The sequence below is a fragment of the Gossypium arboreum genome, chromosome 4 (genome assembly GCF_025698485.1).
Source record: "Gossypium arboreum isolate Shixiya-1 chromosome 4, ASM2569848v2, whole genome shotgun sequence".
Lineage (NCBI taxonomy): Eukaryota > Viridiplantae > Streptophyta > Magnoliopsida > Malvales > Malvaceae > Gossypium > Gossypium arboreum.
The window spans coordinates 10,662,282-10,687,989 of record NC_069073.1 but is presented as its reverse complement, the minus strand read 5'-3'; positions in this window follow the sequence as shown (position 1 = coordinate 10,687,989).

Below are 25,708 nucleotides of genomic sequence, written 5' to 3'. Positions count from 1 at the left end.
ATCGACTTACTACCTGGAACAGCTCCTGTGTCCATTGCGCCTTATCGGATGGCACCAAAGGAGTTGGTAGAATTGAAAGTTCAGATTCAAGAGCTGTTGGATAGAGGGTTTATAAGACCAAGTGTTTCTCCGTGGGTGCACCCCATCGTTCAGAAGAAGAAAGATGGGACTATGTGAATGTGTATTGACTATTGGTAGTTGAATAAGCTGACAATCAAGAACAAGTATCCGTTACCAAGAATCGATGATCTGTTCGACCAATTAAAAGGAGCCTCGGTGTTTTCTAAGATCGACCTTCGGTCGGGATATCATCAATTAAGAGTTAAAGAGGGGGATATTTATAAGACGGCATTCAGGACTCGATACGGTCATTACGAAGTTTCGGTAATGCCATTTGGGTTGACTAATGCACCCAAGCATTCATGGATTTGATGAATCGGGTGTTCCAACCATATTTGGATCGGTTCGTAGTCGTTTTTATTGACGATATCTTGGTGTATTCGGAAACGGAAGAGAAGCATGATGAGCATCTTTGTGTAGTGCTGCAAGTGTTAAGGGAGAAGTAACTTTATGCAAAGTTTAGTAAGTGCGAAGTTTTGGTGAAGGAAGTTACCTTCTTGGGGCATGTTGTGTCCGCCGAGGGATCAAGGTGGACCCTCGGAAGATTGAAGCAATTTTGAATGGAAGCCGCCAAGTCGATAATGTAGATTCAAGTTTTCTCTGGGTTGGCGTGTTATTATCGGAGATTCGTGGAAAGATTTTACGTGTTGGCAAAGACCGCTAATCTAAACTTATAAGGAAGGGAGCACCTTTTGTTTGGACAAATAAGTAGCAAGAGGCTTTTGAGAAGTTGAAGAAGGTTTTGACGGAAGCGCCAGTTTTGATTCACCAGAGTCCGGTAAGGATTTCACTTGTGTACAAATGATCGTCACATGTAGGTTTGGGCTGCGTGTTGATGCAAGAGGGTAAAGTGGTCGCTATGCTTCACGACGCCTTAAGCCGCACGAGGTGAACTACCCACGATGACTTGGAATTGGCGCGTAATCTTTGCACTCAAGATATGGAGGCATTACCGTATGGAGAGAAATGCATCATCTATACGGATCATAAGAGTCTTAAGTACTTGCGACTCAAAAGGAGTTGAATCTTAGGCGTGAAGGTGGATAGAGTTGTTAAAGGACTATGACTGCTCGATCGAGTATCATCCGGTAAGGCGAATGTCGTGGTGATGCGCTAAGTCGAAGGGTCGTGCGGAATTAAAGCGATGTTTGCTCGCCTAAGTTTGTATGACGACGAAAGTTTATTGGCGGAGTTGCAAGTAAGACCGACTTGGGTAGAATAGATTAAGAAGCAACAGCTTGGAGGACGAGTCATTGGTTTCTGGTTTGAAAGAAGTTGAGAAGGGGAGAATCGACTTCAAGTTAAATAGTGAGGAGTTCTTTGTTTTCGAGGAAGAATTTGTATGCTTGAAAGACTCGACTTGAGATTGATGATTTTGAAAGAGGCACATAGTGGACCTTGTGCTATGCATCCGTGAGGGAGTAAGTTGTATCGAGACTTGCGAGAGCAATATTGGTGGCTTGGGCTTAAGCGAGAAGTGACCGAATTTGTAGGGAGATGTTTGACATGTCAACAAGTGAAGGCCGAACATCAACTACCTTCGGGATTGTTACAGCCGGTAAAGATACCACTTTGGAAGTGGGAAAGGGTAACTATGGACTTTGTGAGTGGGTTGCCGTTGACACCTTCTAAGAAGGATTCGATTTGGGTGATTGTGGATAGACTCACGAAATCTGCTCATTTCATACCTGTTCGAACCGATTACTCACTTCAGAAGTTGACCAAATTGTATGTGGCGGAAATAGTACGGTTGCATGGTGTGCCAGTATCGATAATTTTAGACCGAGACCCAAGGTTTACATCTCGGTTTTGGCAGAAGTTGCATGAGGCATTGGGAACGCGATTGGATTTCAGTACGGCTTTTCACCCTCAGTCGGATGGGCAATCAGAGAGGGTTATTCAGATTTTAGAGGATATGTTGAGGAGTTGTGCTATTGAGTTTAGAGGCAGCTGGGAGGACCATTTGCCATTGGCGGAGTTCGCGTATAACAACAGTTACCAAGCAAGTATTCAGATGGCTCCATATGAGGCACTATATGGGCGAAGGTGTCATTCGCCTACTTGTTGGGCAGAGTTGGGGGAAAGGAAAATACTTGGACCAGAGTTGGTAGCAGATACTGAAGACAAGATTAAGGTGATCAAGAAGAGGTTAAAAGAGGCGGCGGATCGACAAAAGTCTTATGCCGATCTGAAGCGTAAGTATATTGAATATGCGGTAGGAGACATGGTCTTTTTGAAGGTTTCGCCTTGGAAGAAGATTTTGAGATTTGGTAAGAAGGGTAAGTTGAGCCCACGGTTTATTGGGCCTTACCGAATCACTAAACGGATAGGGCCGGTGGCTTATCAGCTAGAGTTACCTGTAGAACTAGATCGCATTCACGATGTCTTCCATGTGTCCATGCTAAGGCGATATCATTCTGACCCAACTCATATCGTGCCAGTTGTAGAAGTTGAGGTACGGTCGGATTTGACCTTTGAAGAGGAACCTGTGCAAATACTTGATCGTGATGTCAAGGTGTTGAGAAGGAGGTCAGTCCCGTTGGTGAAGGTACTTTGGAGGAACCATGGCAAGGAAGAAGCTACTTGGGAGACCGAAGAGGCAATGCGTCAGCAGTACCCTCAACTGTTTGGATTAGGTAAATTTCGAGGCCGAAATTTCTTTAAGGAGGGTAGAGTTGTAACATCCTAATTTTCGGGTTTTTCGCGATTCCTGATATTTTAAGTAATTTTCTAAAATTTGGTATGTGATTATGGAATTCATAATTTGGGTATGAAAATGGGCTTATGGAAGGCCCATGAGTTGGCCAAAACCCGGTAGAATTTTTAAATTTTGGACTTAGGAGTTAGGGGTTCTGGCTAGGTGCCCTTATATTAAGTTGTGGGTAAAATGTATCTCAAAAAGAGCTGTAGTAAAGTGGCAAGGGTGACGCCACTAAGCTCCTAAAAAGGTGGCGTGTGGAGCTTAAGGGAAGACATGGGTTCGATTCCCTGTAGTGGCAAATAAGATTATTTATTTTTATGTGCAGGAAGGGTAAGTGTTGGAACCTAAGTGGATTCCTGTAAGAGGAGAGTTGGATCAAGTCAAACGCATGGATTAAGGAGGGATAAGGGAGAGATTTTAGGATTTGAGAGAAGGATAGAGCTTAGCCGCTTGGAAGGGGTTAGAGAGGGAATTCGTAAGGGTATTAGGTTAGTAATTTCGCATTAGGGTCTTAGTGTGCTGCTTTCTCCTTTGTTTTAGTTTTTCTTCTTTCTTCTTCCCGGCCGAATCTACCATCTTTCCTCTCATCTTTTCTCCTTTTCTTATTCAAAACCAGCCCATTACTTTCCTCTACTCATTTATTGTTCTTTCCTTAATCTCTACTTCTACCAAATACCGCAAAAAGCCAAATCGGTGAAGATAGGGGGTGCCGATTCTTTGTGACCAGCAACCTTTTCTTTTCTTTTTAATTGTTGGCGTCCAATTCCTTTACCTTTTAGGCATCCGAATTCAATAGGAGAAAGACTGTGGTAAGTGTTCAAACTCTAAACAATTCCTAGTGTAACTTTTGGCCAAAAGCCGAAACCCCTCTAGTTTAGGGAGATGGCCGAATATGGGTATAGACTTTATGGGGTCTTCTTTTAATATTTTTGTGGTTTATTTAGTGGAGGAGCAGCAAGGTGTAGTGTCAACTTGGAGTAGCTTGGATCACCGGAGTGGCTAGACCGAGTCATCAATCGCGACAAAGGTAAGTTTCCTAAGGCCATTATAGATGGTGGTCAAATGTGTAAGGATTAGTATTAGATGATTTTTGGTTTGGTTCAATTATGGGAAGCTGATTATTAACGATGGATTATAGGAGAAATCGTGTAGGAGATCTCGTCGAGGAATATCGCCAAACAGGTATGTAACGAACCCTTTTTCATAGCTTAAAGCGATAAAATGCCGAAAAGCCGAAATGTCAAAATTCTGGCATTTCGAGGACTTGTGGGCAAGCGAACGCTCACTAGTTAGTTAGAATTGATGAGATGATAATTGGGAACAATGGAAACGGTAAGGACGTGATTTTGGCGTTCACAGGTAGGTTGGGCCTCGAGGGGCTGAATTAGGGCCCAATAGGCTTTCGGGCCCATTTGGGTAAATTTGGTAGAAAATGGGAAATTTGTTAAATTGCATGATAAGACTGTTAAAACCGTTATGGAATATAGGCTAAATGGGCCTAGATGACAGAATCGGCTAAGTAGGGCCCATTAGGGGTTGTTGGCCCAAAACTCATTTCGCTAAAAATGGGCCAGGATCACTGTTTGCACCTATGAATTGTTTGTAACCATTAATGGACATGGAAACCCTAATTTTTGGTAAAATTACAAGATTACCCCTATAACATGAAAATGACCGTTTTGCCCCTAGGTAAAAATGACCATTATACCCCTAGGGTTTATGTATGATTTTAATACATGGGATTTTGATAAACATGGTATGTATGATATGCACATGACATGTATGATATGCACATGATATGTATGATATGCACATGATGTAATCATAAATGCATTGGGTTGGGTTTTATATGAATGGAGAAAGTGAAAAAGGGCTTATGCCCCGCTTATTAAAGGGCTTATGCCCTGCTTATCAAAAGGGCTTATGCCCTGCTTATCAAAAGGGCTTATGCCCTGATTATTAAAGGGCTTATGCCCCATTATTAAAAGGGCTTTTGCCCTGCTTATTAAAAGAGGCTAGGCCTCGGATATATGATAAAGCAATATATGCCGCCAAAGGAGAGTTATGGCGGGGTGGGTCGAGTTAATCCCACATGGTGTGTCTTGGTTGGTATGGGTGGAGAGTAGCGGAAGGTGGGTTGAGTAGTCTCCCAAATGGGTTGCATTCTTTCATTGACATTACATGTGTTATAAAAATGGGCCTTTGGGCCACAACGTTTACAGTAAAAGCTTCGGCCCAGTGTTATGAAATATGAAATATGAAAAGGGCTATGGCCCAGTACATGTTGAGATTGGATGTGGGCTTAGGCCCAACAGTCGTTATTGTTTTGGGCTCTGAAAGGGCTTGTTGCACATGAGTTTCCAAACTCACCCCTTTCCTTAACCTTGCAGGTGAGCCTTGATGTGGGGACTTGGGCCTGAAGGGATTCAGAGTGGCCACGGTGATTGTCTTTGGACTTTTAAATAAGCGTTGGTTTCTTTCAAATTTCCTTTAAAATTATTTATTTTTGGGTTGTAATAAGGCCATTCTAACTTTCCTTTTATTTCTTTTCGGATTATTTTAATTTTAATAACTTTAAAATTGGTTGATAATTATTCAAATGGGCTAGACTTAGGACGTGTTTTCAAAACAATAATTGTTTTTAAAATATCTCAACGCCACGATTAATTGATTTATCAAAGACGTCCACTTAAACAAATTTAAACTCAGTATAACAAAGTGTGGCTATGGTTGTGGGCATGTCTAGAATTGGATCCAATCAAAGAGCTTGGTACTTAAGCACCTTCATGGCTCACCTCCTCCCTCGGATACCTACCGGTGCCTAGCTTCCATACACTTTGTTAACTCAGCAAAATATATGGCTTTTAAAACACTAAAATGAAACACGGATTTTTAACTCCAATGTGGCACGTCATATTTGGCCATAACGTCTGGGCCGGGTTTGGGGTGTTACAACCCAAACCTGTTTACCGGTAAGATTTTTGGGGACGAAAATTTCTTAAGTGGGGGAGAGTTGTGACAGCCCAAAAGTGACCCTAGTCGGGAAGCAGTTTCGGGACCGCTAAACCGAGTCACCAAATTATTTGAACATGATATTTATTCTCTAAAATATGTGATTATGAATGTGTAAAAGTTTTAGGCTTCGATTTAGTAAATTGCAAGCGAATTTAGTCAAAAGGACTTATGTGAGAAAATTTAGAAATGTGCTAGGCAAATGTAAAGTGGCCTAATAATGCATGTTGTAGAAATGGTGGGTTTGCATGTCAAATTGCCCAATATTTGAGCTAATGGTCGGCCATGCTATGAGTGGAAACATGTCACAAACATGTTATGTAGTCATGTATGTTAGGAACAATAAAATAATGAGTATGGGTAATAAAGAAATGGAAAAAGGAAAAAAAATGTGTGTGGTTGCCCCCCCTCCATTGCCGTGAATAGAAGAAAGAAAAAGAAAAAAAAAATGTGTCCATCCTTTTTTCATTCTTCTTGACCGAAAATTCAAAGGAAAGAAGGGAGGAAATGTTGAAGAGATTCGGCCATGCTTGTAGCTAGGTGAAGGTAAGTTTGATGTTGTGCCATGAGATTCATGCATGTTTTTTTTTGTTAGCTTGAGTTCTAACTAGCCCATGGTTCAAATCTTTACTATGTCATGGAGATGATATCCGGCTAAGGTGGATTTGTGTTGATGTTAATTGCATGCTAAAAGTGAAGCTTGTAATGATGCATGTGATGATGGATTGATGACTCTTGAATCTCCTTTTTAGCATCCTTGAGTGAGACATTAAGTTCTTTGTTTAACCATGACCAAAATCGAAATGATATGGTGTTGTGATGCATTCGCCATGGTAGGAAATAGAAGAGAAATAAGGTTGTTGTTAGATGAAGTAGAGTCTAACAAATGAGCTCAGATGTGCATTAGTTGCTAGATGGAGAAGAATCGGCTAGCAAGTTGTGTGCTAAGGCGAATATAATTTTGTATATTATGGGTAATGCATGTGTTGAATTAATGTAAAGGAGAGGATGCTTTAATAGTGTATATATGTGTATTAGCCAAGTTTTGAACTTGAAACAAATGGTGTTTAGTCAATACAAGTGACCATACTTGTAGAATGTATTAAGTGTTGCAATCGGCCTTAGCATAGATGTGTATGTTCGCCACATGAATGAGTACATGAGTTGATGGGTATGTTCGGCCATAGGTAGCCTATTGATGGCTTTAGCTTGACTTAGAAAATTCGCTAAGGGAAATATTAGCTAGTATGTTGAATTCGATTCGTGATTTCGTACATATGTGACTCTAATGTCTAATGTATATATGGGCTAAGTACCTTGAGCTTCTCTTTTGATGTTCGAATGAATTGTATTAAATTGCTTGATGTGATTAAAATGCGTATGATCATTGTGTATTTGAGCTAAAAGGTGGCCATATGACCTATCAAACTCCTTGTCATATTCGCCATAAGCTAGCAAAATGAGACTTTAATAAGTTAAATTTGTTTGAATTAAAATTGAGAAGGATGTGATAAAAATTTATGAGAATTTGGTTATTGTTTATTGGAAATGTATTATATTAGGTCTTATTTGTAATAAAACATTTTGAAGGTTTACATAAAAGATGTATTAAATTGTAAGTGATATGATTTATGAGTTTATTTAATTTAGATAATTAGGTATGCAATTGGTTAAATTGATATGATATTTTAAGAATGTATAATTGAAATTGTTTTGTGTTTAATTGAATGATATAGTTAATAAATTTTTGAATGTGCATTTAATCGTAATATGTGTAATGTGATATTTGTATTATAATTGAAGTTATTTGACAGAGAATTGCAAATCGTTGAGATTTGATGTATTAAGGTTTTGATTGAATTATGTTGAATTAAGTACTAATATAATGTTTTTGACTTAGTAGATAGTGTTATTAATTAGATGAATTGATTTGAATTTAGTATAATCTTGAATTTGATTGAGATAATAAAGTGTTTTGTAGGATTATCGTTGGTATAGATTTATATGTAATTCGATAATTGCTTTATGCTTTTATGTATACATTGAAGCTATTGATATAATGTTTATTTATGCTAGCAGTCTTGTAAGTTATTTGCTGACTTTGAAATTAGATAATTGAAGTATAATATGTAAATGCTTAACTTTAAGTGCAAATTTTGATGTTAATAATATTTTGATATGGAAAATGCATTCGTGTTAAATGTATAGGTTGTGCATAGAGTATTTAAGAAAGTGTAATTTGGTGCTATAGGATGTATGTAATGGTTGAATTATTGAATGTGATGATAGAAGTTGTAAAATTATGTATTTGAAAATGATTAATAATGAGATTTATTAGTGAATTTAATATATTAGGTATATTTGTATAAGAGTTTTATATTGATATTCGTTCAGTGATGAATTTCTATGTATATATGTATTTGAAGTATGATTATTATTTGTTAGGGTATTTGTATTAACATTGCTGCATTATTAAACTAGATAGATTGTTTATTTTATGACATTGTAATGTTAAATTACTGGTCATTACGGAGATATTGTTATTTGCACTATCGGATCGTATAAATTCACTAAGTTATTTTTTATTATGGTATGTATGGTATATATTATTATAGGATTCATTGATATGTATATATACTATTGGTTGGGTTTTTGATAATTTTAGTTAATTATGTATTGGTTTAATTATGGTGGTTGTTTTGATGACTGTTTTATATAAATATATGTAGGCATCTTATTTTTGTTATAATATAATTTGATTTTTGCAAATGATGATGCTTTATTAGTTGATGATTAATATGCATGTTATGCTGATTAAGTTCTGATGTAAATGATGTGTTATTGCATTAGTAGTCATTGTTAGCAAATTGCTTTCGAGAATTATATAGTCGGTTGTGATTGGTTAAGGTAAATTTTTAAAATGTGTATAGCTGATTGGTGAAATTATGTTTTGTCATAATTTTATGTGTTACTAATATTGAAAACTTGCTAAATATGATGAAATTTGGTTGTTAATTAGTGATGTTGTATTGATATGATATATAGTTTGATTATGCGTATTGGTTATTATTGCTATTGTAGCACCACTTTACGAAAGACACGAGAGGTGAATTAAATCTTGGATGATGGTCAATGAGAAATGTTCATAGGACATCTATTTTTGAATTGAAATATGACGTGAGGTTACATATCTACATTAAAGTTATTTATTTAGATGTACCTTTCATTTTGATAGTAGCTCTTAGTATTATACGTTATTGAATTTATTGAAAGCATTGTTAGTTGATGCACATTGGATTTAGGTACTTATATGGATATTAAAGGTCAGAGTGTTGTTTAATCAGATAGCTTTGATGTTGAGGAGTGATTTTCAGTGATGTTTTTTGATGGTATCTGTTTATTTGTCACGTAATAAAGTCAATTGAGGTTTGAGTTGAGTGAGTGTGTGATCTTTAGGGCATCAGCGTAGTCTGATTGTTTCTGAGAAGGTAGTTTGACAGTGTTTGCTATTGAGATTTTTGATGGATTTGAGCTAGTTGATTTGGATGCTAAGAGTACGTTTAGGCCGTATCGGTGGTGATTCAATGAGCAAGTATTGTAAGGATCATTGATGTACCGATAGCTATAAGTGTACATTTGCTGAGTTATCTAAGATTCGACTTTATAGTCATGGTTTTCCAGGAGTTACGGTATTTAAGAATTGGTAGACTTGTCAAGCATGTCTTGGAACTTGAGTTAGGAGCATATGGTACGTTGTTTGACAGATGTCCGACTGGACATATAGTATTGGTTGAAAGTTGACGGACTTTAATTAATGATATGTTATCATTTGAAATAAGTATCAGGATGATGCTCGATCAGGCCTAATGCTACCTTCGAATGGTTGACGATAATGTTTGGATGATTTAGAGATTAAGATTGATTTGAATTGATACGTGCTAACTAGATGTTGTGTGATCTCGGCAAGTGTTTTGAAGTGATTCATCGCAGTCTATATGAGTTTTAGAGTTTGAATAACATGAAGTGAAGTTAGATATTGGTTGGTAGTCAATTTGTTCAAGTGCATTCTGTGCTTAGCTTACAGTTGTGCTGAGTGTGTAAGGGTCTGGGTCTGAGATTAGACAGGAGCTTAATTGCGAGGACTAGTGTTCAAGATACCACAACTAGGTGTAAGTTATGATTAGAGTATTGCATGAATTGTGTATTTCATGAAGTTGGTTCTAGGGTTCTTGTAAATAGGAACATCGAGCAGACTTAATTGGTAGGTTGCTTAGTGCTTATTAGAGCTCTTGTGAAAGTGTATGCACACTTGGCTAGTGATCTGGTATGAAGGATGATCTGATGCATAGGATTGTGATTGGACTACTTTTACCTTGTTAAGTATGATCTAATGTAAGGGTTGCATACAAGGCACTAGATTGTGAAGGTGTTTAGTGTATAAGAGGATGTATTAGAGTTAGTAATGATTGAGAGATTATATGTAGATGTTGAGTTTGTTCAAGTGTAGCATTTAAGCTGTGGTAGGGTTACACATTCGATTGTACATATTTTGAGTAAGGCATTTAGCAAGTTATGATCTTTAATAATTGAGTTGAGTAAATGAATGTACGATAAGGTGAGTTGGTTGATTAATGAAACTTAGAGATAAAGGACGATCTTTGTATTTTGCAGGACGACTTCAGTGAGGAAGATTACGTTTTATTTCCGAATCAATGTGTGACCTTCGATATTTGGGAATTTGGAGTATGGTCGTATTAAGTGTCTACAGTGTTAAGATCTCGAGTCTAGAAATAAGTTTGTAATGGTAAATAGGTATAATTGTGGTAGTGAATAAACCTTTGTGGTATATGCAATAGGGTAGATTATTGGCACAGTAGGGCTTTAGCAATTGTTTAGAGCTATTTGAAGTGAGATTATTTACAAATTATGTGGAAATTGGAATTTAAATACTGTAGCATAAAATATGATTAAGGTCCTTATGTAGGACCTAGAATACATTATGTGACCCGTTTGGTTCATTTCGCTTTAGGTGGTACAGCGGATTAATTTGCCAGGTTGTATCACTATTGGATCCAAATTACTTGTAGGATAGACTTGTAGGGAGTGAATGGATAGCATTGGTAATTGAAATTTGCTGGTGTAATATGATCTGTGGGTAAATCCTATGGGACCCATAGGTAATTAAGGTCCTTCAGAGGTAGTAATGCCTAAATACTTTATGATTACAAGTATCCTGTGACTTTGTAAATTACAAAATACCCGAAATTCCAAATATTGTGTATGTTCCTAAGATACTAATACTTTTGATTAAATTTAATACTGATGTATTACCAAATTCTGTATTTGATTACAATACTCGATACATATAAAAATACCATTTAATTAAATTATTTCAAAATCAAATTTCATTACCAATACCTTTGATAGATACTTAAAATACCCGTAGGTGAATTGAATATTTGATATAAATCCCTAGTATAGAAATACTGTAGGTAAATTACGTAATACCTGTAGTAGAATTACAGATATATCCTTAGTGTAAATTGGTATTCCTAAATGATTTGGTATCATTGCATTTGGTTTTTTGTGCAATACTTGGATATGTTTGATTAATTTGCATTGCTGAACTATATTGTAATGATGTAATTTGTACTTGTGATTTCATAATGCATGCTTGCATGATAAGTGTCATTGGGTTAGGATTTGTACGGATTCGATAGGTTCGCAGTGTTAGTGAGGCTCAGCGAGTTAAAAGGTTTGATGATTATCGATCGTAAGCCTATTCGAACGTGATATCTATCTTAGACTCGACTTAATTTCTAGTTGCGATAGTTATTCATGTATGGCTTCCACATAGCCTCTATTAAATGGCATCTATATAGCGTGTTCAATCGATTGGTTGGATTTGCTATTATGGTATCGTGGCTACACATTATGCGTTTTGGCATTATGTTACTTACTTGTTGTCATACTAATGATTATCCGGATGTCATATCTGTTAAAGCTGACCCTTATGACCTTCGATTGACTTTCCATGCTTAGAGGATGAGGTTTGTTAAGTGTCGAGGTGGTACATTCACATTTGATTATGTTGTTCACATTATTACTTGTATATTCGATTTGCGATCACCATGTGTGTTCGAGATCCACATTAGATTGGTATACGATTTTACTATTGGTTGATAACTCGATAGTTTCGATAATTCTTAATTAATGTTAATGTCTTTATAAGATCTATCAATTGTTCTAAATCGCGTTTTAACTTCGTATTTCAAATTTCGAGTAAGGGTTATAGCATGTTTTAAATCAGCTTTATTAAGTTTTAAGTTGTTAAGTTATTAAGAGGATTCGAAAACAGGTTTAGAAATCTTAGTATTAGAAGATTTAATCATGTTATTAAAGTTTTAATACTGTGAAATTTGTTAAAATTATTTGGTCTCGATAGATTTGAATGTTTATATTGTTTTCATATTCTTAAAATTGCAAATGTTTTCATCAGACCATGAGATCCAAGTTCTTAATGCAAAGTTGTTCAATCTGGTTAGGATATAAGTCTGGTTTTAAAGGTTCAACAGTTATATTGAAAAATTGCTTGAGATGTATTCGATTCTGGACTTGACTTAGGTCGCCACTCCGGTGGTGTAAGGTTGTTGATTTACGTGGATCTGGATTGCCTTGCTCACCTAGATTCGAGGGTATTCACTAGTGGAAGCCTAATCTCGAGATATTAGATTGGGGTTACGGCTGTTTCGATAATAACTCGTTACTCGTTGGAAGCTCGATGGGTTGCGGTTGGTTCTGTTGTTGCACTTAACGACCTGTCGAGGTATCTGAAGGATTGAACTTGAGGATTATCTTCGAAAGTGGTGTTGGATGATTGAGTGTTAGTACGAATAGCTTAAGATTAGCATATGGGACTACAGTCGATGTGGTTTAATCGTTGTTACTATGGTGAACTGCCTTCGAGGTTTACTGTAGTTGGACTTGACAGTATATAGAGCACACACTATTACCCATGGTGGTCAAAATTAAGGCTGAATTTTAAAACAATTTGAGATCTCATTAAATTCTGGAAAAATATCTTTGAAATCATTTAAAATCCCCTAAATTCTAGATTTGGAAATTTAGGTTTTTAATGGACAAGATTAATTAAGAAATTGAAGACAGAAGAGACCTTACCTAAGCTAGTCGAGGGAAATGGCAATGACAGATTCTTGGTAATGTCTGAGATCGATCTTGGAGTTCAAGATTTCAAATTTGAGGCTGATTTTAGTCAGGAAAAATGACAGCAATATGGTGGAGAATATGTTAACAAATCTTGTGGTAAAAAGAAAAAGAAAAAAACAAGAAAAAGATGGTAAAACTGGGTGTAGGTGACGACAACAATGGGGAAAAGAAAAAAATTAAAATCAAAGAGAATGAGAGGAGGATAGGAACAGATAGGGCAATAAAGAGGAGGTTAAAGTCTAATTATTAGTAAAAAAATAATATTTATACCTAGGTTAACTAGGCTTGGATGGCCCACTAATTAAAACAAGGGGTTTTTGTCAAAAAATTAAATTATTTGCATGGGAAGGGAATTGAAGTTAGGACCTCAATGATAAATTCACTAATGTTTAACCATCAAAACAATAACTCATTATTTATATACTTTGAAATATTTCTTTTAAAAAATAAGGCATGTCACATACTAGGGTTTAAGGCAAAATTTGCAAAATAATAAAAATATTGCGAGAGAAGGGATTTGAACTTGGGTTTCAAGAAACGTTACACTAACATTTAACCAACAAACTAATACCTCATTTATTTCCTAAAAATGCATAGATAATTTAAAAAATTAAGGCATGATCACTCTCTCTCAATTCACAAACCCGATTCTACTAACACCCGATTTTTAGGATGTTACAATGGCAATCTGTTCTGAACATGATTCAACCTTATTTATACAATCCCTCAAGAAATGTTCAAATGAACCACACCGAAGCAGGCTCCCTTTTTCAATCTACAAATTTCGAAATGATTCTTTCCACTATGTTCATAAGAAAGTTTGTCTACATTTCGAACATTACCAGTACTTGCTACCGAAATAGCTTGAGCCTTTGGATTATTTTGTCTGAATGCACCTCTTCTCGGATTCCTAGTAGTAGGAACAGACTGGCTTCTAAAATCCTTCAATTTTTTAAACAAAGGAGTCATAAAATTTCTAGACATGCTTCGCTTGCTCGAGCTCTCATTTTTAGCTTTTGCTCATTTCTTTTCATTCTAGATCACTTCCATTTTCTGAGCACGTTTGAATAACACTACAAATTCTTTAATTTCAAGTGCTCCCGCCATTGCTTGAATGTTCTCATTTAAACCTCACTCAAATCGTGTACACATTTCATCCTCTAAAGTTAATTGCTCTTGGGCATATTTACTCAGATTGAAAAAATTACATTCATATTCAACAATCGATATGTTTCCCTATTTTAGATCCATAAATTCTCATTTCTTGCCTTCTAGATACATTTTCCTGATATATTTCTTCTTGAACTCAACCTAAAAGAATTCCCATGTTACTAAATCTCTCAGAACCACTGATGTTAGAATAACCCACCATTGATATACATATTCTTTCAATAGTGATACAACACATTTCAAACTATATTCAATAGAGCAATCTAATTCATCGAAAACACGATGGGTATTTTCTAGCCAATATTTGGCTTTTGCAGGATCATCATTATACAACCCTCATAATTCTTTCACTCTACATTTATGAATATTATTTATAACGGGTCGGTTAACAATTACCCAATTCTAGTTTTAAGGATGACAAGGTGCCAAGAGAGGCACAAGAGGGGGTAGAAGTTGTAGAGCTATTGAGTTAGCTTACATAAACTGAGTAAACCACTCATTCATCATTTGAAAGAAGGCATCACCGCCCTCACTTCTATGTATTGAGTAAGCTTTGATTTGCTCCTCTTGTTCAGAAGTCGGCACGCTACTATCCACCTCATCATTTACGACACAATCAGAGTCAACTGACATTGCAAATATATAAGAAAAACATAGTCAAATCAGATTAGAAGCATCACACAAAAATTATAGGTTACTGTGGCATGTATTTTCTAAACTCAATATATACTAGGTTTAGTCCTAGAATCGACTAAATTGTAGCTCTGATACTATTAAATGTAACACTACTTACTCAGTCCAATCGTCAGCCTCGAGCTATAGGATGCTACAATAGTAAACAGAAATAATGATACGCAATTTGTTTAGAAATATTCAATAAACCAATACATACAAGTTTAACATGCATTACAAATAAATCTAAGTCTCAATCGAGCTTATGAAAGCCCTTAAATAGTCTCGGAACCAAATCGAGACCACTTTGAAACTTTTACAAAAATATAGGTAAAAAGACAAAATAGAAGTCACACGATCATGTGGCCAAGCATGTTATAGGCTGATGCCGAGTGGAGCTATATCAAATTTTAAAAACTGACCCAGTTTGTGATATTTATAACAATAAACCTTAACCGAATTTGTACCTGTGTTCTTAGATAAGCGAATCCTTAATTTTTTTTTCTTTCAACCAAACGATCTTCTCCACTATTCTCATACCACAAACTACTTCAAGTGTGGGCTTGAACCAATTGAATCAAAACACAAAACTAGAAAAAGTTTTCCTTTTGGGGTGAAAATAAAAATTCTCTTTTCTAAAATAGAAACATGTAAAGTTAATATTCTGAAAAATATATTTATCGGTTGAGAATTAATGTTTTTGTTAATAGCTCTACCGGTGCCATTTATTTATAGGAAGAGAAGGTTGAACCCTTGTAGAGTTGTAAAAGTTTATTTCCACTAGAAAATCAATATTCTAGTTAATGATACTAGGGTTTTACCGTCCCACCTCCTTACATGAGGAGTTTTGGGCCTTTCTCACATCGGATCCAATTACGAGTACTTTTTGGGCTTTTTTGACCTAGTACTCTGTAATATGATCCAACACGATTCAGTTTTTCTACTTTCCAAAATAAACTTTAATATCTACATATTAAATAATTTTCTAACCTCAATTTTACCCCAGTAAAATTTTGATTTAGACAATTTTACTCTCGATAAATTTTTGACAATTTTAACCCTAGTAAAATTTCAAGAAAATTCATTTAATGTCACAAATCAGCATGTTCACTATGACTGAATGATTTATTTTCATTTTTGGGCTTCAAAACTGTCCAAAATCATAAACTTATTATTCCATCATTTTTAAAGTAATCCTATATAGGATTGCAAGTTTCTATTTTCATTTCTTTTTTTTAGAAACCTCCATTCATTTCCAAGTGATTCCATTTCTTCATTTCGAAAAAAAGCATAATCATTCCTGAATGTTTCCCATTTCTCTTTTTCTATCCATTCTGTTCATTTGTATTCAAACACGCATTTCATTTTTGGTTTCAATGAGCTAACAGAGGGACCGATTGGACATATGTACTTGAGGCTCAAATGATTTATAATTAAGCTTTAGCTTTTCGCTTAATAATTATAAATTCATTTAGTCACGAAGTAATTCCACTATAGTATTGTGACTGAGCTCTCTCCAACAACAAACCATTATGAAAGAAACTACTTAATGTTCGTCCAATGACCTTATCATAAGTGTGTTACCCTCATAGGATATCCTTGATCTCTTTGGGAAAATATTCGTTCTCCCAATATGATCCTATTTTATCTCATTGTAACTATTGCATCTTTTTTCATGAAAAGTCAATCACGTTATCCATCACGATGACTAGTGGCCACATTTACTTTTCATCAACCATGTAATGCCAACGAGAGGATACTATTTACCCATGTTTTGGGCTATGAATTCCACTATTTTGAATAATGCTACATACTACAGAAGTTGTACACCCAATGCACCAACTTTCGATTCCTTACCTATTTCAACTCAAGCTTTTACTTACATCAAAGTTGTAACGCCCTGGGCTTTATATTTCTATTTCTGTGTAAATGTGACACAAATTTATATCTGCTTTAGTGGTTAAGTGTTTTGGGTGTATGTGAGAGGTCTTGAGTTCAAGCTTTACCTTTAGCAAATTTTTTTATTTTTGGATTCAAGCCTTATCTTTGATCAATAGATTTATATTAAATTATTTATAATCCTACACCAGATGAGCCAGCTGGTTCGAGTGGTAAGAGTGTTGGTGTGTTGGAGGCCCTGCGTTCGAATCCTTGCGTTAGCATGGGTATTTATTTTTGGTCAATTATGGGCAAGTGTTTTGGTGGAGTTGGGTCTTTGAGTAATAGCTGTTAGTAGGTTACTAGAGAGGAATTTTAAGGATTCCTGATATCATTTGTTTTCTTTTCTTTTTAAAGTTTTCCTCCCTCCTCTCAAATTCTCAAAATTTTCTAACGTGCATTCTCATTTCTCTGCTAATTGTTGTTTCTCCTCTCTTCTTGTTGCACTGAATTAGTTTTTTCATCTTCCTATCTACTACCAAATTTTAACTTCTCTTCCTTACGTGCGTTACTGGGGAAGATTCTAGGGCTCAAAATCATTTTTTGGGGATTTAGTATCTTGGGGTTACCGTCATTCAATTGAAGGTTCTGGTGGTCTCAGGATCATTTTTGCATCGAATTGATACCAGATATGTACCTGAAATACACGAAAATAAGATTCAGTAAAATCTAAAAAACAAATCTGCTGATGCCACACGGGCATGTGGTCACCCATGTGGTAGGCCGTGTGTGAGTACATAACCGTGTGGTTGATGAAGGCATGGTCGTGCACAAGACACGGCTGTGTGGTGGCTCGAGGGTTGCCGTATGAGCCATAGGGGCCAGGACAAGTTGGGCGTGGGCTACACAGATGTGTGGGCCTACACGAGCATGACGCACGGGCATGTGTATTCTTGGGCCAGGCCGTGTGGGCCATACGGGCATGTGAGCATAAATTTATAAAATTTTTCTGAGGATCGCACAAGTCGTCCTAATCGACTGTAGACCTATTGTAGGGTTGGTAAAAGCTAACCAAACCTCAAAGTTGTAGATCTAATAGACTAATAACCTGTACTGAGTTTGATTATGCCATGCATATCTATTTATTTTGATATCTGTACATAGCATGTTGAGCATGTCTAGTATGTATTTTGTATCTATTCTATTCATGTTTGTGGGGTAGGTTTTGTATTTATGGAGGAAGTGTTCTGTATGGCGATCATCGCCTATTATCTAGCTGCTTGGTTGCATTACGTCTGATACGTATCGTAACAACACAATGTTGTGTGTAGGGATGGGTGGGTGTTTTTAACCCGACATGTAGTGTGATGGGATGGTCAGAGCTGGGGTGTAAAGGATGGGGGTAGGATTTTCTATATTTGTATCTCTATTTGATTATGTTATAGTATCTGATAAGGACACGAGTCTGTATCTGTATCTGTTTCTGGTTATGTATATGATGATTATATGCTTGTATGCTTAATTCTGCTGGGTTATACACTGAGTTTATATAAACACACCCCCTTTCTTTTTTGTTCTGTACAGGTAATCCACAGAGTTAGGCAGATCGGTGCAGCGGAGGACTCAACAGTGACCACTTGCTATTACAATTTTATTTTGTTTCATGGTTTTATTTAAGTTATGGCATTGAAATTTGAGAGGTTGTATTTTCTAGGACTCTCTGGACTCTTTTAAACTGTTTGTATTTGGTTATGGGTTTTTGGATTTAACCTGCTTTTTACTATGATGGTTTTACTTAAAATATGATTTTCTAAAAATACGAATTGTTTTCCTTAAACACAATGATTTTCCTAAGCTTCCACTAAAATGATACGTTTTAAAGCAAGTCGACTAATTGAATATATGTTTTGAAAGAAATGAAAGTAATTAAAGGTTTATAAGCTTAAGGTTTTTATCGAGTTAGCTCCGTTTTCAAAATCCCTTTCATGTGACATCGCCAAATCCGGCCATAATGTCTAAGCCGGGTTTGGGGTGTTACCTTTAGTGATATCAGAGCCAGGTTGCAAAACTCGGCTCTGAATTCTGGGTTCTAAATTTTTTTTAAAAAGGTATTAGATTTTAAATGATTTGACTAATTGAGGTATGTGGTACACTAAGTCTCCGACGCTGATCCTGTAAGTATTTTTGTACTTAAACTAAACTATTCTGAAACACTGTAGTTAGCACTTTCTGAAACTACATTGAAACAGTTAGATACTGAAACTTCTGAAAACACATCTGAACATCTGATAATTTATGCATAAAACATCTATTAATAAATACTGAAACTGATACATAAAACTTTTAATGTAGATAAAACTTGAATTAGGCAATGAGCGTACGTGGAACTCACAGACGTGGTACTCGTAGTCATGGAAGGGGCCGTAGGGGGCTCGAGCTGAGTCTTTCTCCTTGGGCAGTATGCCAAATCTGGATATAAGTGAGACACCAGTTTCACCTGCAAGTAAGACTGGGTCTCAAAGCCATTCGACTGGGAATGACACATTGTCCCAGGCCGTGTAGAGGATATTGGAGAGGGTCGCTGGACCCCATTCTAGATCTAGGGCCTAGGGTCAGTAACTGAACGACTCGGGTCTAATGGAGCTGAGTTGTTTAGGGGTGTGTCTGAGTACTGGTTAGAGGCCATGCAGAAGATTATGAATGACTTAGACTGCAATCCCGAGTAGAAATTTAAGGGTACAGTCTCTTTGCTTTGCGACGAGGCATATCTGTGGTGGTTAACGGTTGATGAGCGTACTTAGCCAGATAGTTTAAGTTAGGATTTCTTCAAGACCACTTTTCAGAGTAAGTATGTGGGAGCGAGCTATGTGGACGCTCGTAGGAGTGAGTTCATGAATCTCACGCAATGGGACAGGCCTGTGGCCGAATATAAGGCAGAATTTCTGAGGTTGAGCCACTACGCTCGAGGCATGGTGGCATTTGAGTACAAAAGGTGTGTTCACTTTGAGGGCAATCTGAGGTATAACTTAAGGGTTTTTATTGCTTTACAGAGGGAGCAAGAGTTTGTTGTTCTAGTGGAGAAGGTGAAGATCGTTGAGGATGTTAAGCGCATGGAGCGCCAGAATAGAGACAAAGATAGAGGTTAGAACAAGATGGATTCAGAGCCCTCTAGTTCTGTTTCGAGGCTTAAGGAAAAGGTCAGATCTGATGGGCCAGTTAGAGTGAGGGCTCCTGTTGCTCCAGCTGGGTTGCAGCCATGCAGTGATTGTGGTAAGCGTCATCCGGATAAGTGTTGGAGGAGGATTAAGTCCTGTTTGAGATGCGGATCTCTAAAGCACTGTATCAAATACTGTCCACAGCAGACAGATCATATGCAAGCTCCGGGTATTATGCAGCCTCAAAGGGCAGTTCAGTAGCCACCTAGGGGCCGTGGTCAGACTAGGGGTGGTATGTAACAGCTCGATTTTGACCTTAATCGGAATAGTGGTTTCAAGACCACGAATCTGAGTTAGAAAAATATTTTTAAAATTATTTTTTGTGTTTCTAATGTGTGAATTTGTGTGTGCTAAATTTTCATATAAAAATTTTATCGTTTGGATGCCCGATTTAATAAAAAATGGCTTAATCGCATAAATTAAAAATCTGGTGGTTTAATGTGCAAGGGCCGAATTAATGTTGTCATTTTAAATTGAAGTGCTTATGATGCAATTAAACCAATGGTTTTATGCATGGACACATTCGGTCATGGGTTAGTGGAGTTGAAATAATATTACAAAGGTTATTTTAGGTACTAAACAAATTATTTAGTAATAATAAAACATAAAACAAAAACAAATGCTTTAAAGGGTTCGGCTATTAACAAGCTTGATTAAGGTATGTATTTAGCTCGGTTTTTTATGATTTTTACGTTTTTGAGATCGTTGCTTAATAATCTATCAAGCCCATGCCCTAATTTTTGAATTGGTTGATGATTTTGAAAGATGCTATTGATGAATAATTGTGTTTTGTGGTGTTTGAAAATGAAATATGGAAGATAAGTTTTGGGTTAATATGTATTTTATTGGAAATTTCGATAAATTTGAATAATTAGGGCTTAATTGAAAAATAATAAATTGAAGGACTAAAAAGCAAAATAAATGAGATGTGTGTATTTGTATGTACTAGAGGAACATTCGGCCTAAGCATGTTGCATGGAGATTTTGTGTATTTTGTGTTTTATGCAATTAGAACTAATTTGTAGAAGTATAAAATATTAGGGGTAAAATGGTAATTTGACCATTTAAGTGTTGTTGGATTAATTTGAATGAAATTGTGTTTGAATGAGATTAATTTGAAATTGTATAGATCAAGAACAAAAGAAATCGGACTTGGATCGTGGAAAAACAAAAATAGTCGAATAGTCGATTTATATAGTTCGTCGATATCCGAGGTAACTCTATAAGCAATAAACATCGTTAAATTTGGATGTATATGATCTTTATATGCTGAATTTAGTTGTGTGAATTTCTATTAGTTATAGTTGAATGTATAAATGTTTATGAGATTTGAGAACAAGTTCAATTCAATTGAGATATGATGATTGAAAAGCTTAGTATGAACTTTAAATAATAATTAGGATTTCTGAAATAAAAATTATGTGTAAGACCGACTTTGTATCAGTGATATTCGGGCTTTATGCCTAGCAAACTTTGTGCCGGTGTATAATATCAGGCCTATTGCCTAGCAAGCTTTATGCCGGTGTATTATATTATGCTTATTGCCTAGCAGGCTCTTTGCCGGTGTATTATACTAGGCTTTATGCCTAGCAAATTTTATGTGAGCAACGGTAAAAGTAATCAAATGTGTTAAATGAGCTAAAGTGACCAGGTATGTGAATGTGGTTTAATTATTTGAAATGAAGGTAAATTGACTGAAAGATATGTGATAAAAATGTTATGTGATGCTATTGAAGATGTATGTAATTATGAGTAGTGTATTCGGTCTTATGATAGGTATAAGTATGTAATTTAAAAGCTTGATTTATGAGTATGTATATATGAATGCATATGTATAATTGATTATATATGATATTATGACTTTCAAATTGGAGAATATATATTGATAATTTATATATGTGTATATTCGGCCACGGTATATTTTGAGTATAAATATATGTTTGATATGGTTTATTTTTTTTAGAATGGAATTGTCTATCTATATATGAAATTGATAGTATGATTCGGTTTTATTTTATTGATCTATCGAGGTCACTAAATTGTTTAAATTGCTTATAACTTACTAAGCTACGATAGCTTACTGTTTGTATGTTTATTCTTTGTTCTTATAGATTTTGGAAGTTAGTTACTGGCTCAGGGATCGTCAGTAAAGTCATTCACACTATCGTTAACATTCGGTACTTTTAAAAGTTTTAATTCGAACTTATGTATGGTATGTATAGGCTAATATGTATTTTTGTCCGATCTTGGATATGTATATATAAGCCATGCGAAGTTGGGTTGTCATTTTGTAAATCTTGAAATTTATGCTTTGGCTTGATGATTATGTGTGGTTGTGGTTTGATTGACTCGGTTTTGATATAAATATATGTATGGCTATGCTTAGTATTTTTTTTATTTGACATGAAATCTTTGCATAATATATGATTTGGCTTAATGCAAAAATTATATGCTTGGAATGAGAATGAATAAGTTGAAAATGGTCATTGAATATGCATGAGTATATGCATAATTAAGTTCGGCTAAGGATTTTATAAAGTACCAAATGAATAGTTTTTTGGTTTAAATATGCATATTTGTTAGCATGCAAAGTTGACTTATACGCATAAAATTTATGCTTTTGAGAAATGTGTTATTTCATGCTCATTTGTAATTGGTTTAAATGGGTAGCAATTTTTTTTAAAGAAAATGTGATGTATAAGCTATATGGTGAAATATATATATTTTTGACATGAATTGTTCGTGATTACATAGAATATTCCTATTGTAAAATTTTATAATATGGTTAGTAAAGTTTTTAAGTTGATTAATCATACGCAAATCTGCTTGGTAATTGAACTATATACTTGATTATGTTTGTGATAGTATGAAAGTCGTATCTTGTCTGGTAATCCCTCGTAACCCATTCCGGTGACAAACACGGGATAGAGGTGTTACATGGTAATAGGATAGGCCGAGGGCAGAGAGCACCAGCAGAGGTGTTGGTCAGACAAAGGCAAGGCAGCCTACACTTGTTTATGATGCACAATGCCGAGAGGATAGAAATGCTCCTAACTTCATCACCGGTACGTTTTTTATTTTTGATGTACCATTCATCATTTTGATATATACGGGGTCTACTCACTCATATATAGCCAGTTCTATTTCTGAAAACTTGGGGTTTTTATGGAGAGCATTTCTAGTTAGGTTATTGTATTGAGTCCATTGGGGCAATCTGTCCGAGTTAGTAAACTCTATATGGATATTTCGTTAGAGGTGCAAGGTATTGTTTTTTGGACGATCTGATGGAGCTTTCATTTGGGGAGTTCAATTTAATTCTAGGCATGGATTGGTTGGTGAAGTATTGAGTTAGTTTGGACTGTGCGACTAAGAAGGTCATTTTAAGGACTGAGGATGATAAGGAGGTGGTTGTGATTGGCAAGCGTCGAGATTACTTGTCTAATGCGATCCACTCTTGTGTCTGAGAAATTGGTTCATAAAGGGTGTGAGGCATATTTTGCTTGCATCAGTGTTTCTGTATCTGAGGACTCTTCTGCTAGGGACATCAGAACTGTGAGAGATTTTTTGGATGTCTTTCCTGAGGAGTTACTGGGTTTACCTTTGAACCGAGAGGTTGAGTTTGGTATTGAGCTTCTTTCAGGTACAGCTTCGGTGTCCATTGCTCCCTACCATATGGCACCGAAAGAGCTTACTGAGCTTAAGGCTCAACTACAAGATCTTCTGGACCGTGGTTTCATCAGTCCTAGCGTGTCTCCATGGGGAGCACCAATACTATTTGTTAAGAAGAAGGATAGGACCATGAGGATGTACATTGACTATCAACAGTTGAACAAGTTGACTGTGAAGAATAAGTATCCGCTTTCGAGGATCGATAACCTTTTTGATCAGTTTCAAGGGGCTTCTGTGTTCTCCAAGATTGATCTTTGATCTGGATATTATCAGTTAAGGGTTAAGGAGGTTGATGCACATAAGACTGCATTTAGGACTTGTTATGGGCATTACAAGGTCCTAGTTATGCCTTTTTGATTCACGAATGCTCTGGCCGCATTCATGGATCTGATGAATCGTGTGTTTCAGCCCTATCTGGATCAGTTCGTCGTGGTTTTCATTGATGATATTCTGGTATATTTTAAGACAAAGGATAATCATGATGAGCATCTCAGAGTAGTGCTTCATATTCTTCGTCAGAAGTAGCTTCACGCTAAGCTAAGCAAGTGTAAGTTCTGGTTGCATGAAGTGACTTTTTTGGGGCACGTGGTTTCTGGTAAAGGGATTCAAGTTGATCCTTGAAAGATTGAGGCTGTGCTTGATTGGAAACAGCCTAAGAACGTGTCTGAGATCCGTAGCTTTCTTGGTTTGGAGAGTCATAATCATCGGTTTGTTGAGGGATTCTCTCTTATTGCAACCCCCTTGACTAAGCTTCTGCGTAAGGGTGTGTCATTTGTCTAGACTGATCTACAGCAATTGAGATTGGAGAAGCTCAAGTCTGTTTTGACTCAAGCTCCTATTCTGATACAACCTGAATCTGGAAAGGAGTTTGTGGTTTACAGTGATGCGTTACACGTTGGTTTAGGATGCATTCTGATGCAGGATGGTAAGGTTGTGGCTTTTGCGTCCCGCTAACTTAAGACACACAAAGGGAACTATCTGACGCACGATCTTAAGTTGGCTACGGTGGTCTTTGCATTGAAAATCTGAAGGCATTATCTGTATGGTGAAAGGTGTATTGTCTATACCGATCACAAGAGCCTCAAGTATCTCCTCACTCAGAAAGAGTTAGACCTTAGGCTGTGGCGATGGATTGAGCTACTTAAAGATTATGACTACACCATTGAGTATCATCCTGGTAAATCCAATGTGGTGGTTGGTGCTCTCAGTCGAAGAGCAATGTCTGATTTGAGAGTGATGTTTGCTCGCCTTAGTCTATTTGATGATGGGAGTCTATTAGCCAAGTTGCAAGTTAAGTCAACTTGGATTGATTAGATTCAGGATAAGTAGTTAGGGGATGAGTCTCTGAGCTTGTTGTTTCAATAGATTAAGAGTGTTACTACTGCTGATTTTGGGTTAAACAGTGATGGTGTGTTATGTTTTCAAGGACGATTCTGATCTGAGGCACTCAATTCTGAGGAACAAGCATAGTAGCCCTTAAGTTATGCATCTCGGTGGTAATAAGATGTATCGAGGTCTCTGTGAATTGTACTAGTGGTCGGGTTTAAAGCGAGAGGTTATGGATTTCGTAGCTCATTGTCTGACGTGTCAGCAAGTTAAGGTTGAGCGCCAATTTCCTTCAGGTTTGTTGCAGCCAGTTAAGATTCCCTTGTGGAAATGGAAATAAGTGACGATGGACTTCATTAGTAGGTTGCACTTGACACCCACTAAGAAAGATTTTGTTTGTGTAACACCCTGAATTTGGGCCTAGAAGTTTTGGGCCTTGAGCATGGGAGCTGTTGAAGGCAGCTTATAATATTCTATTGTGCGTGAAAATTTCGTAGTTGAAGGCTTGTTTTAGTGGTTAAGTGTACTGAGAAGTGTTGTAGAAGTCCTGGGTTCAAACCTGGACTCTAGCAAAAATTTTTGGTTTAAGGTGAATTAAACCCTGGGTGTAGTAGGTAGGCCTTAAGAATATTGTTGGAGAAATTGTGACACCAAATGCCTTGTGGCTTAGTGGCAAGTAGCGTGTGGAGCATTTAAAGGGAGGCATGGGTTCGAATCC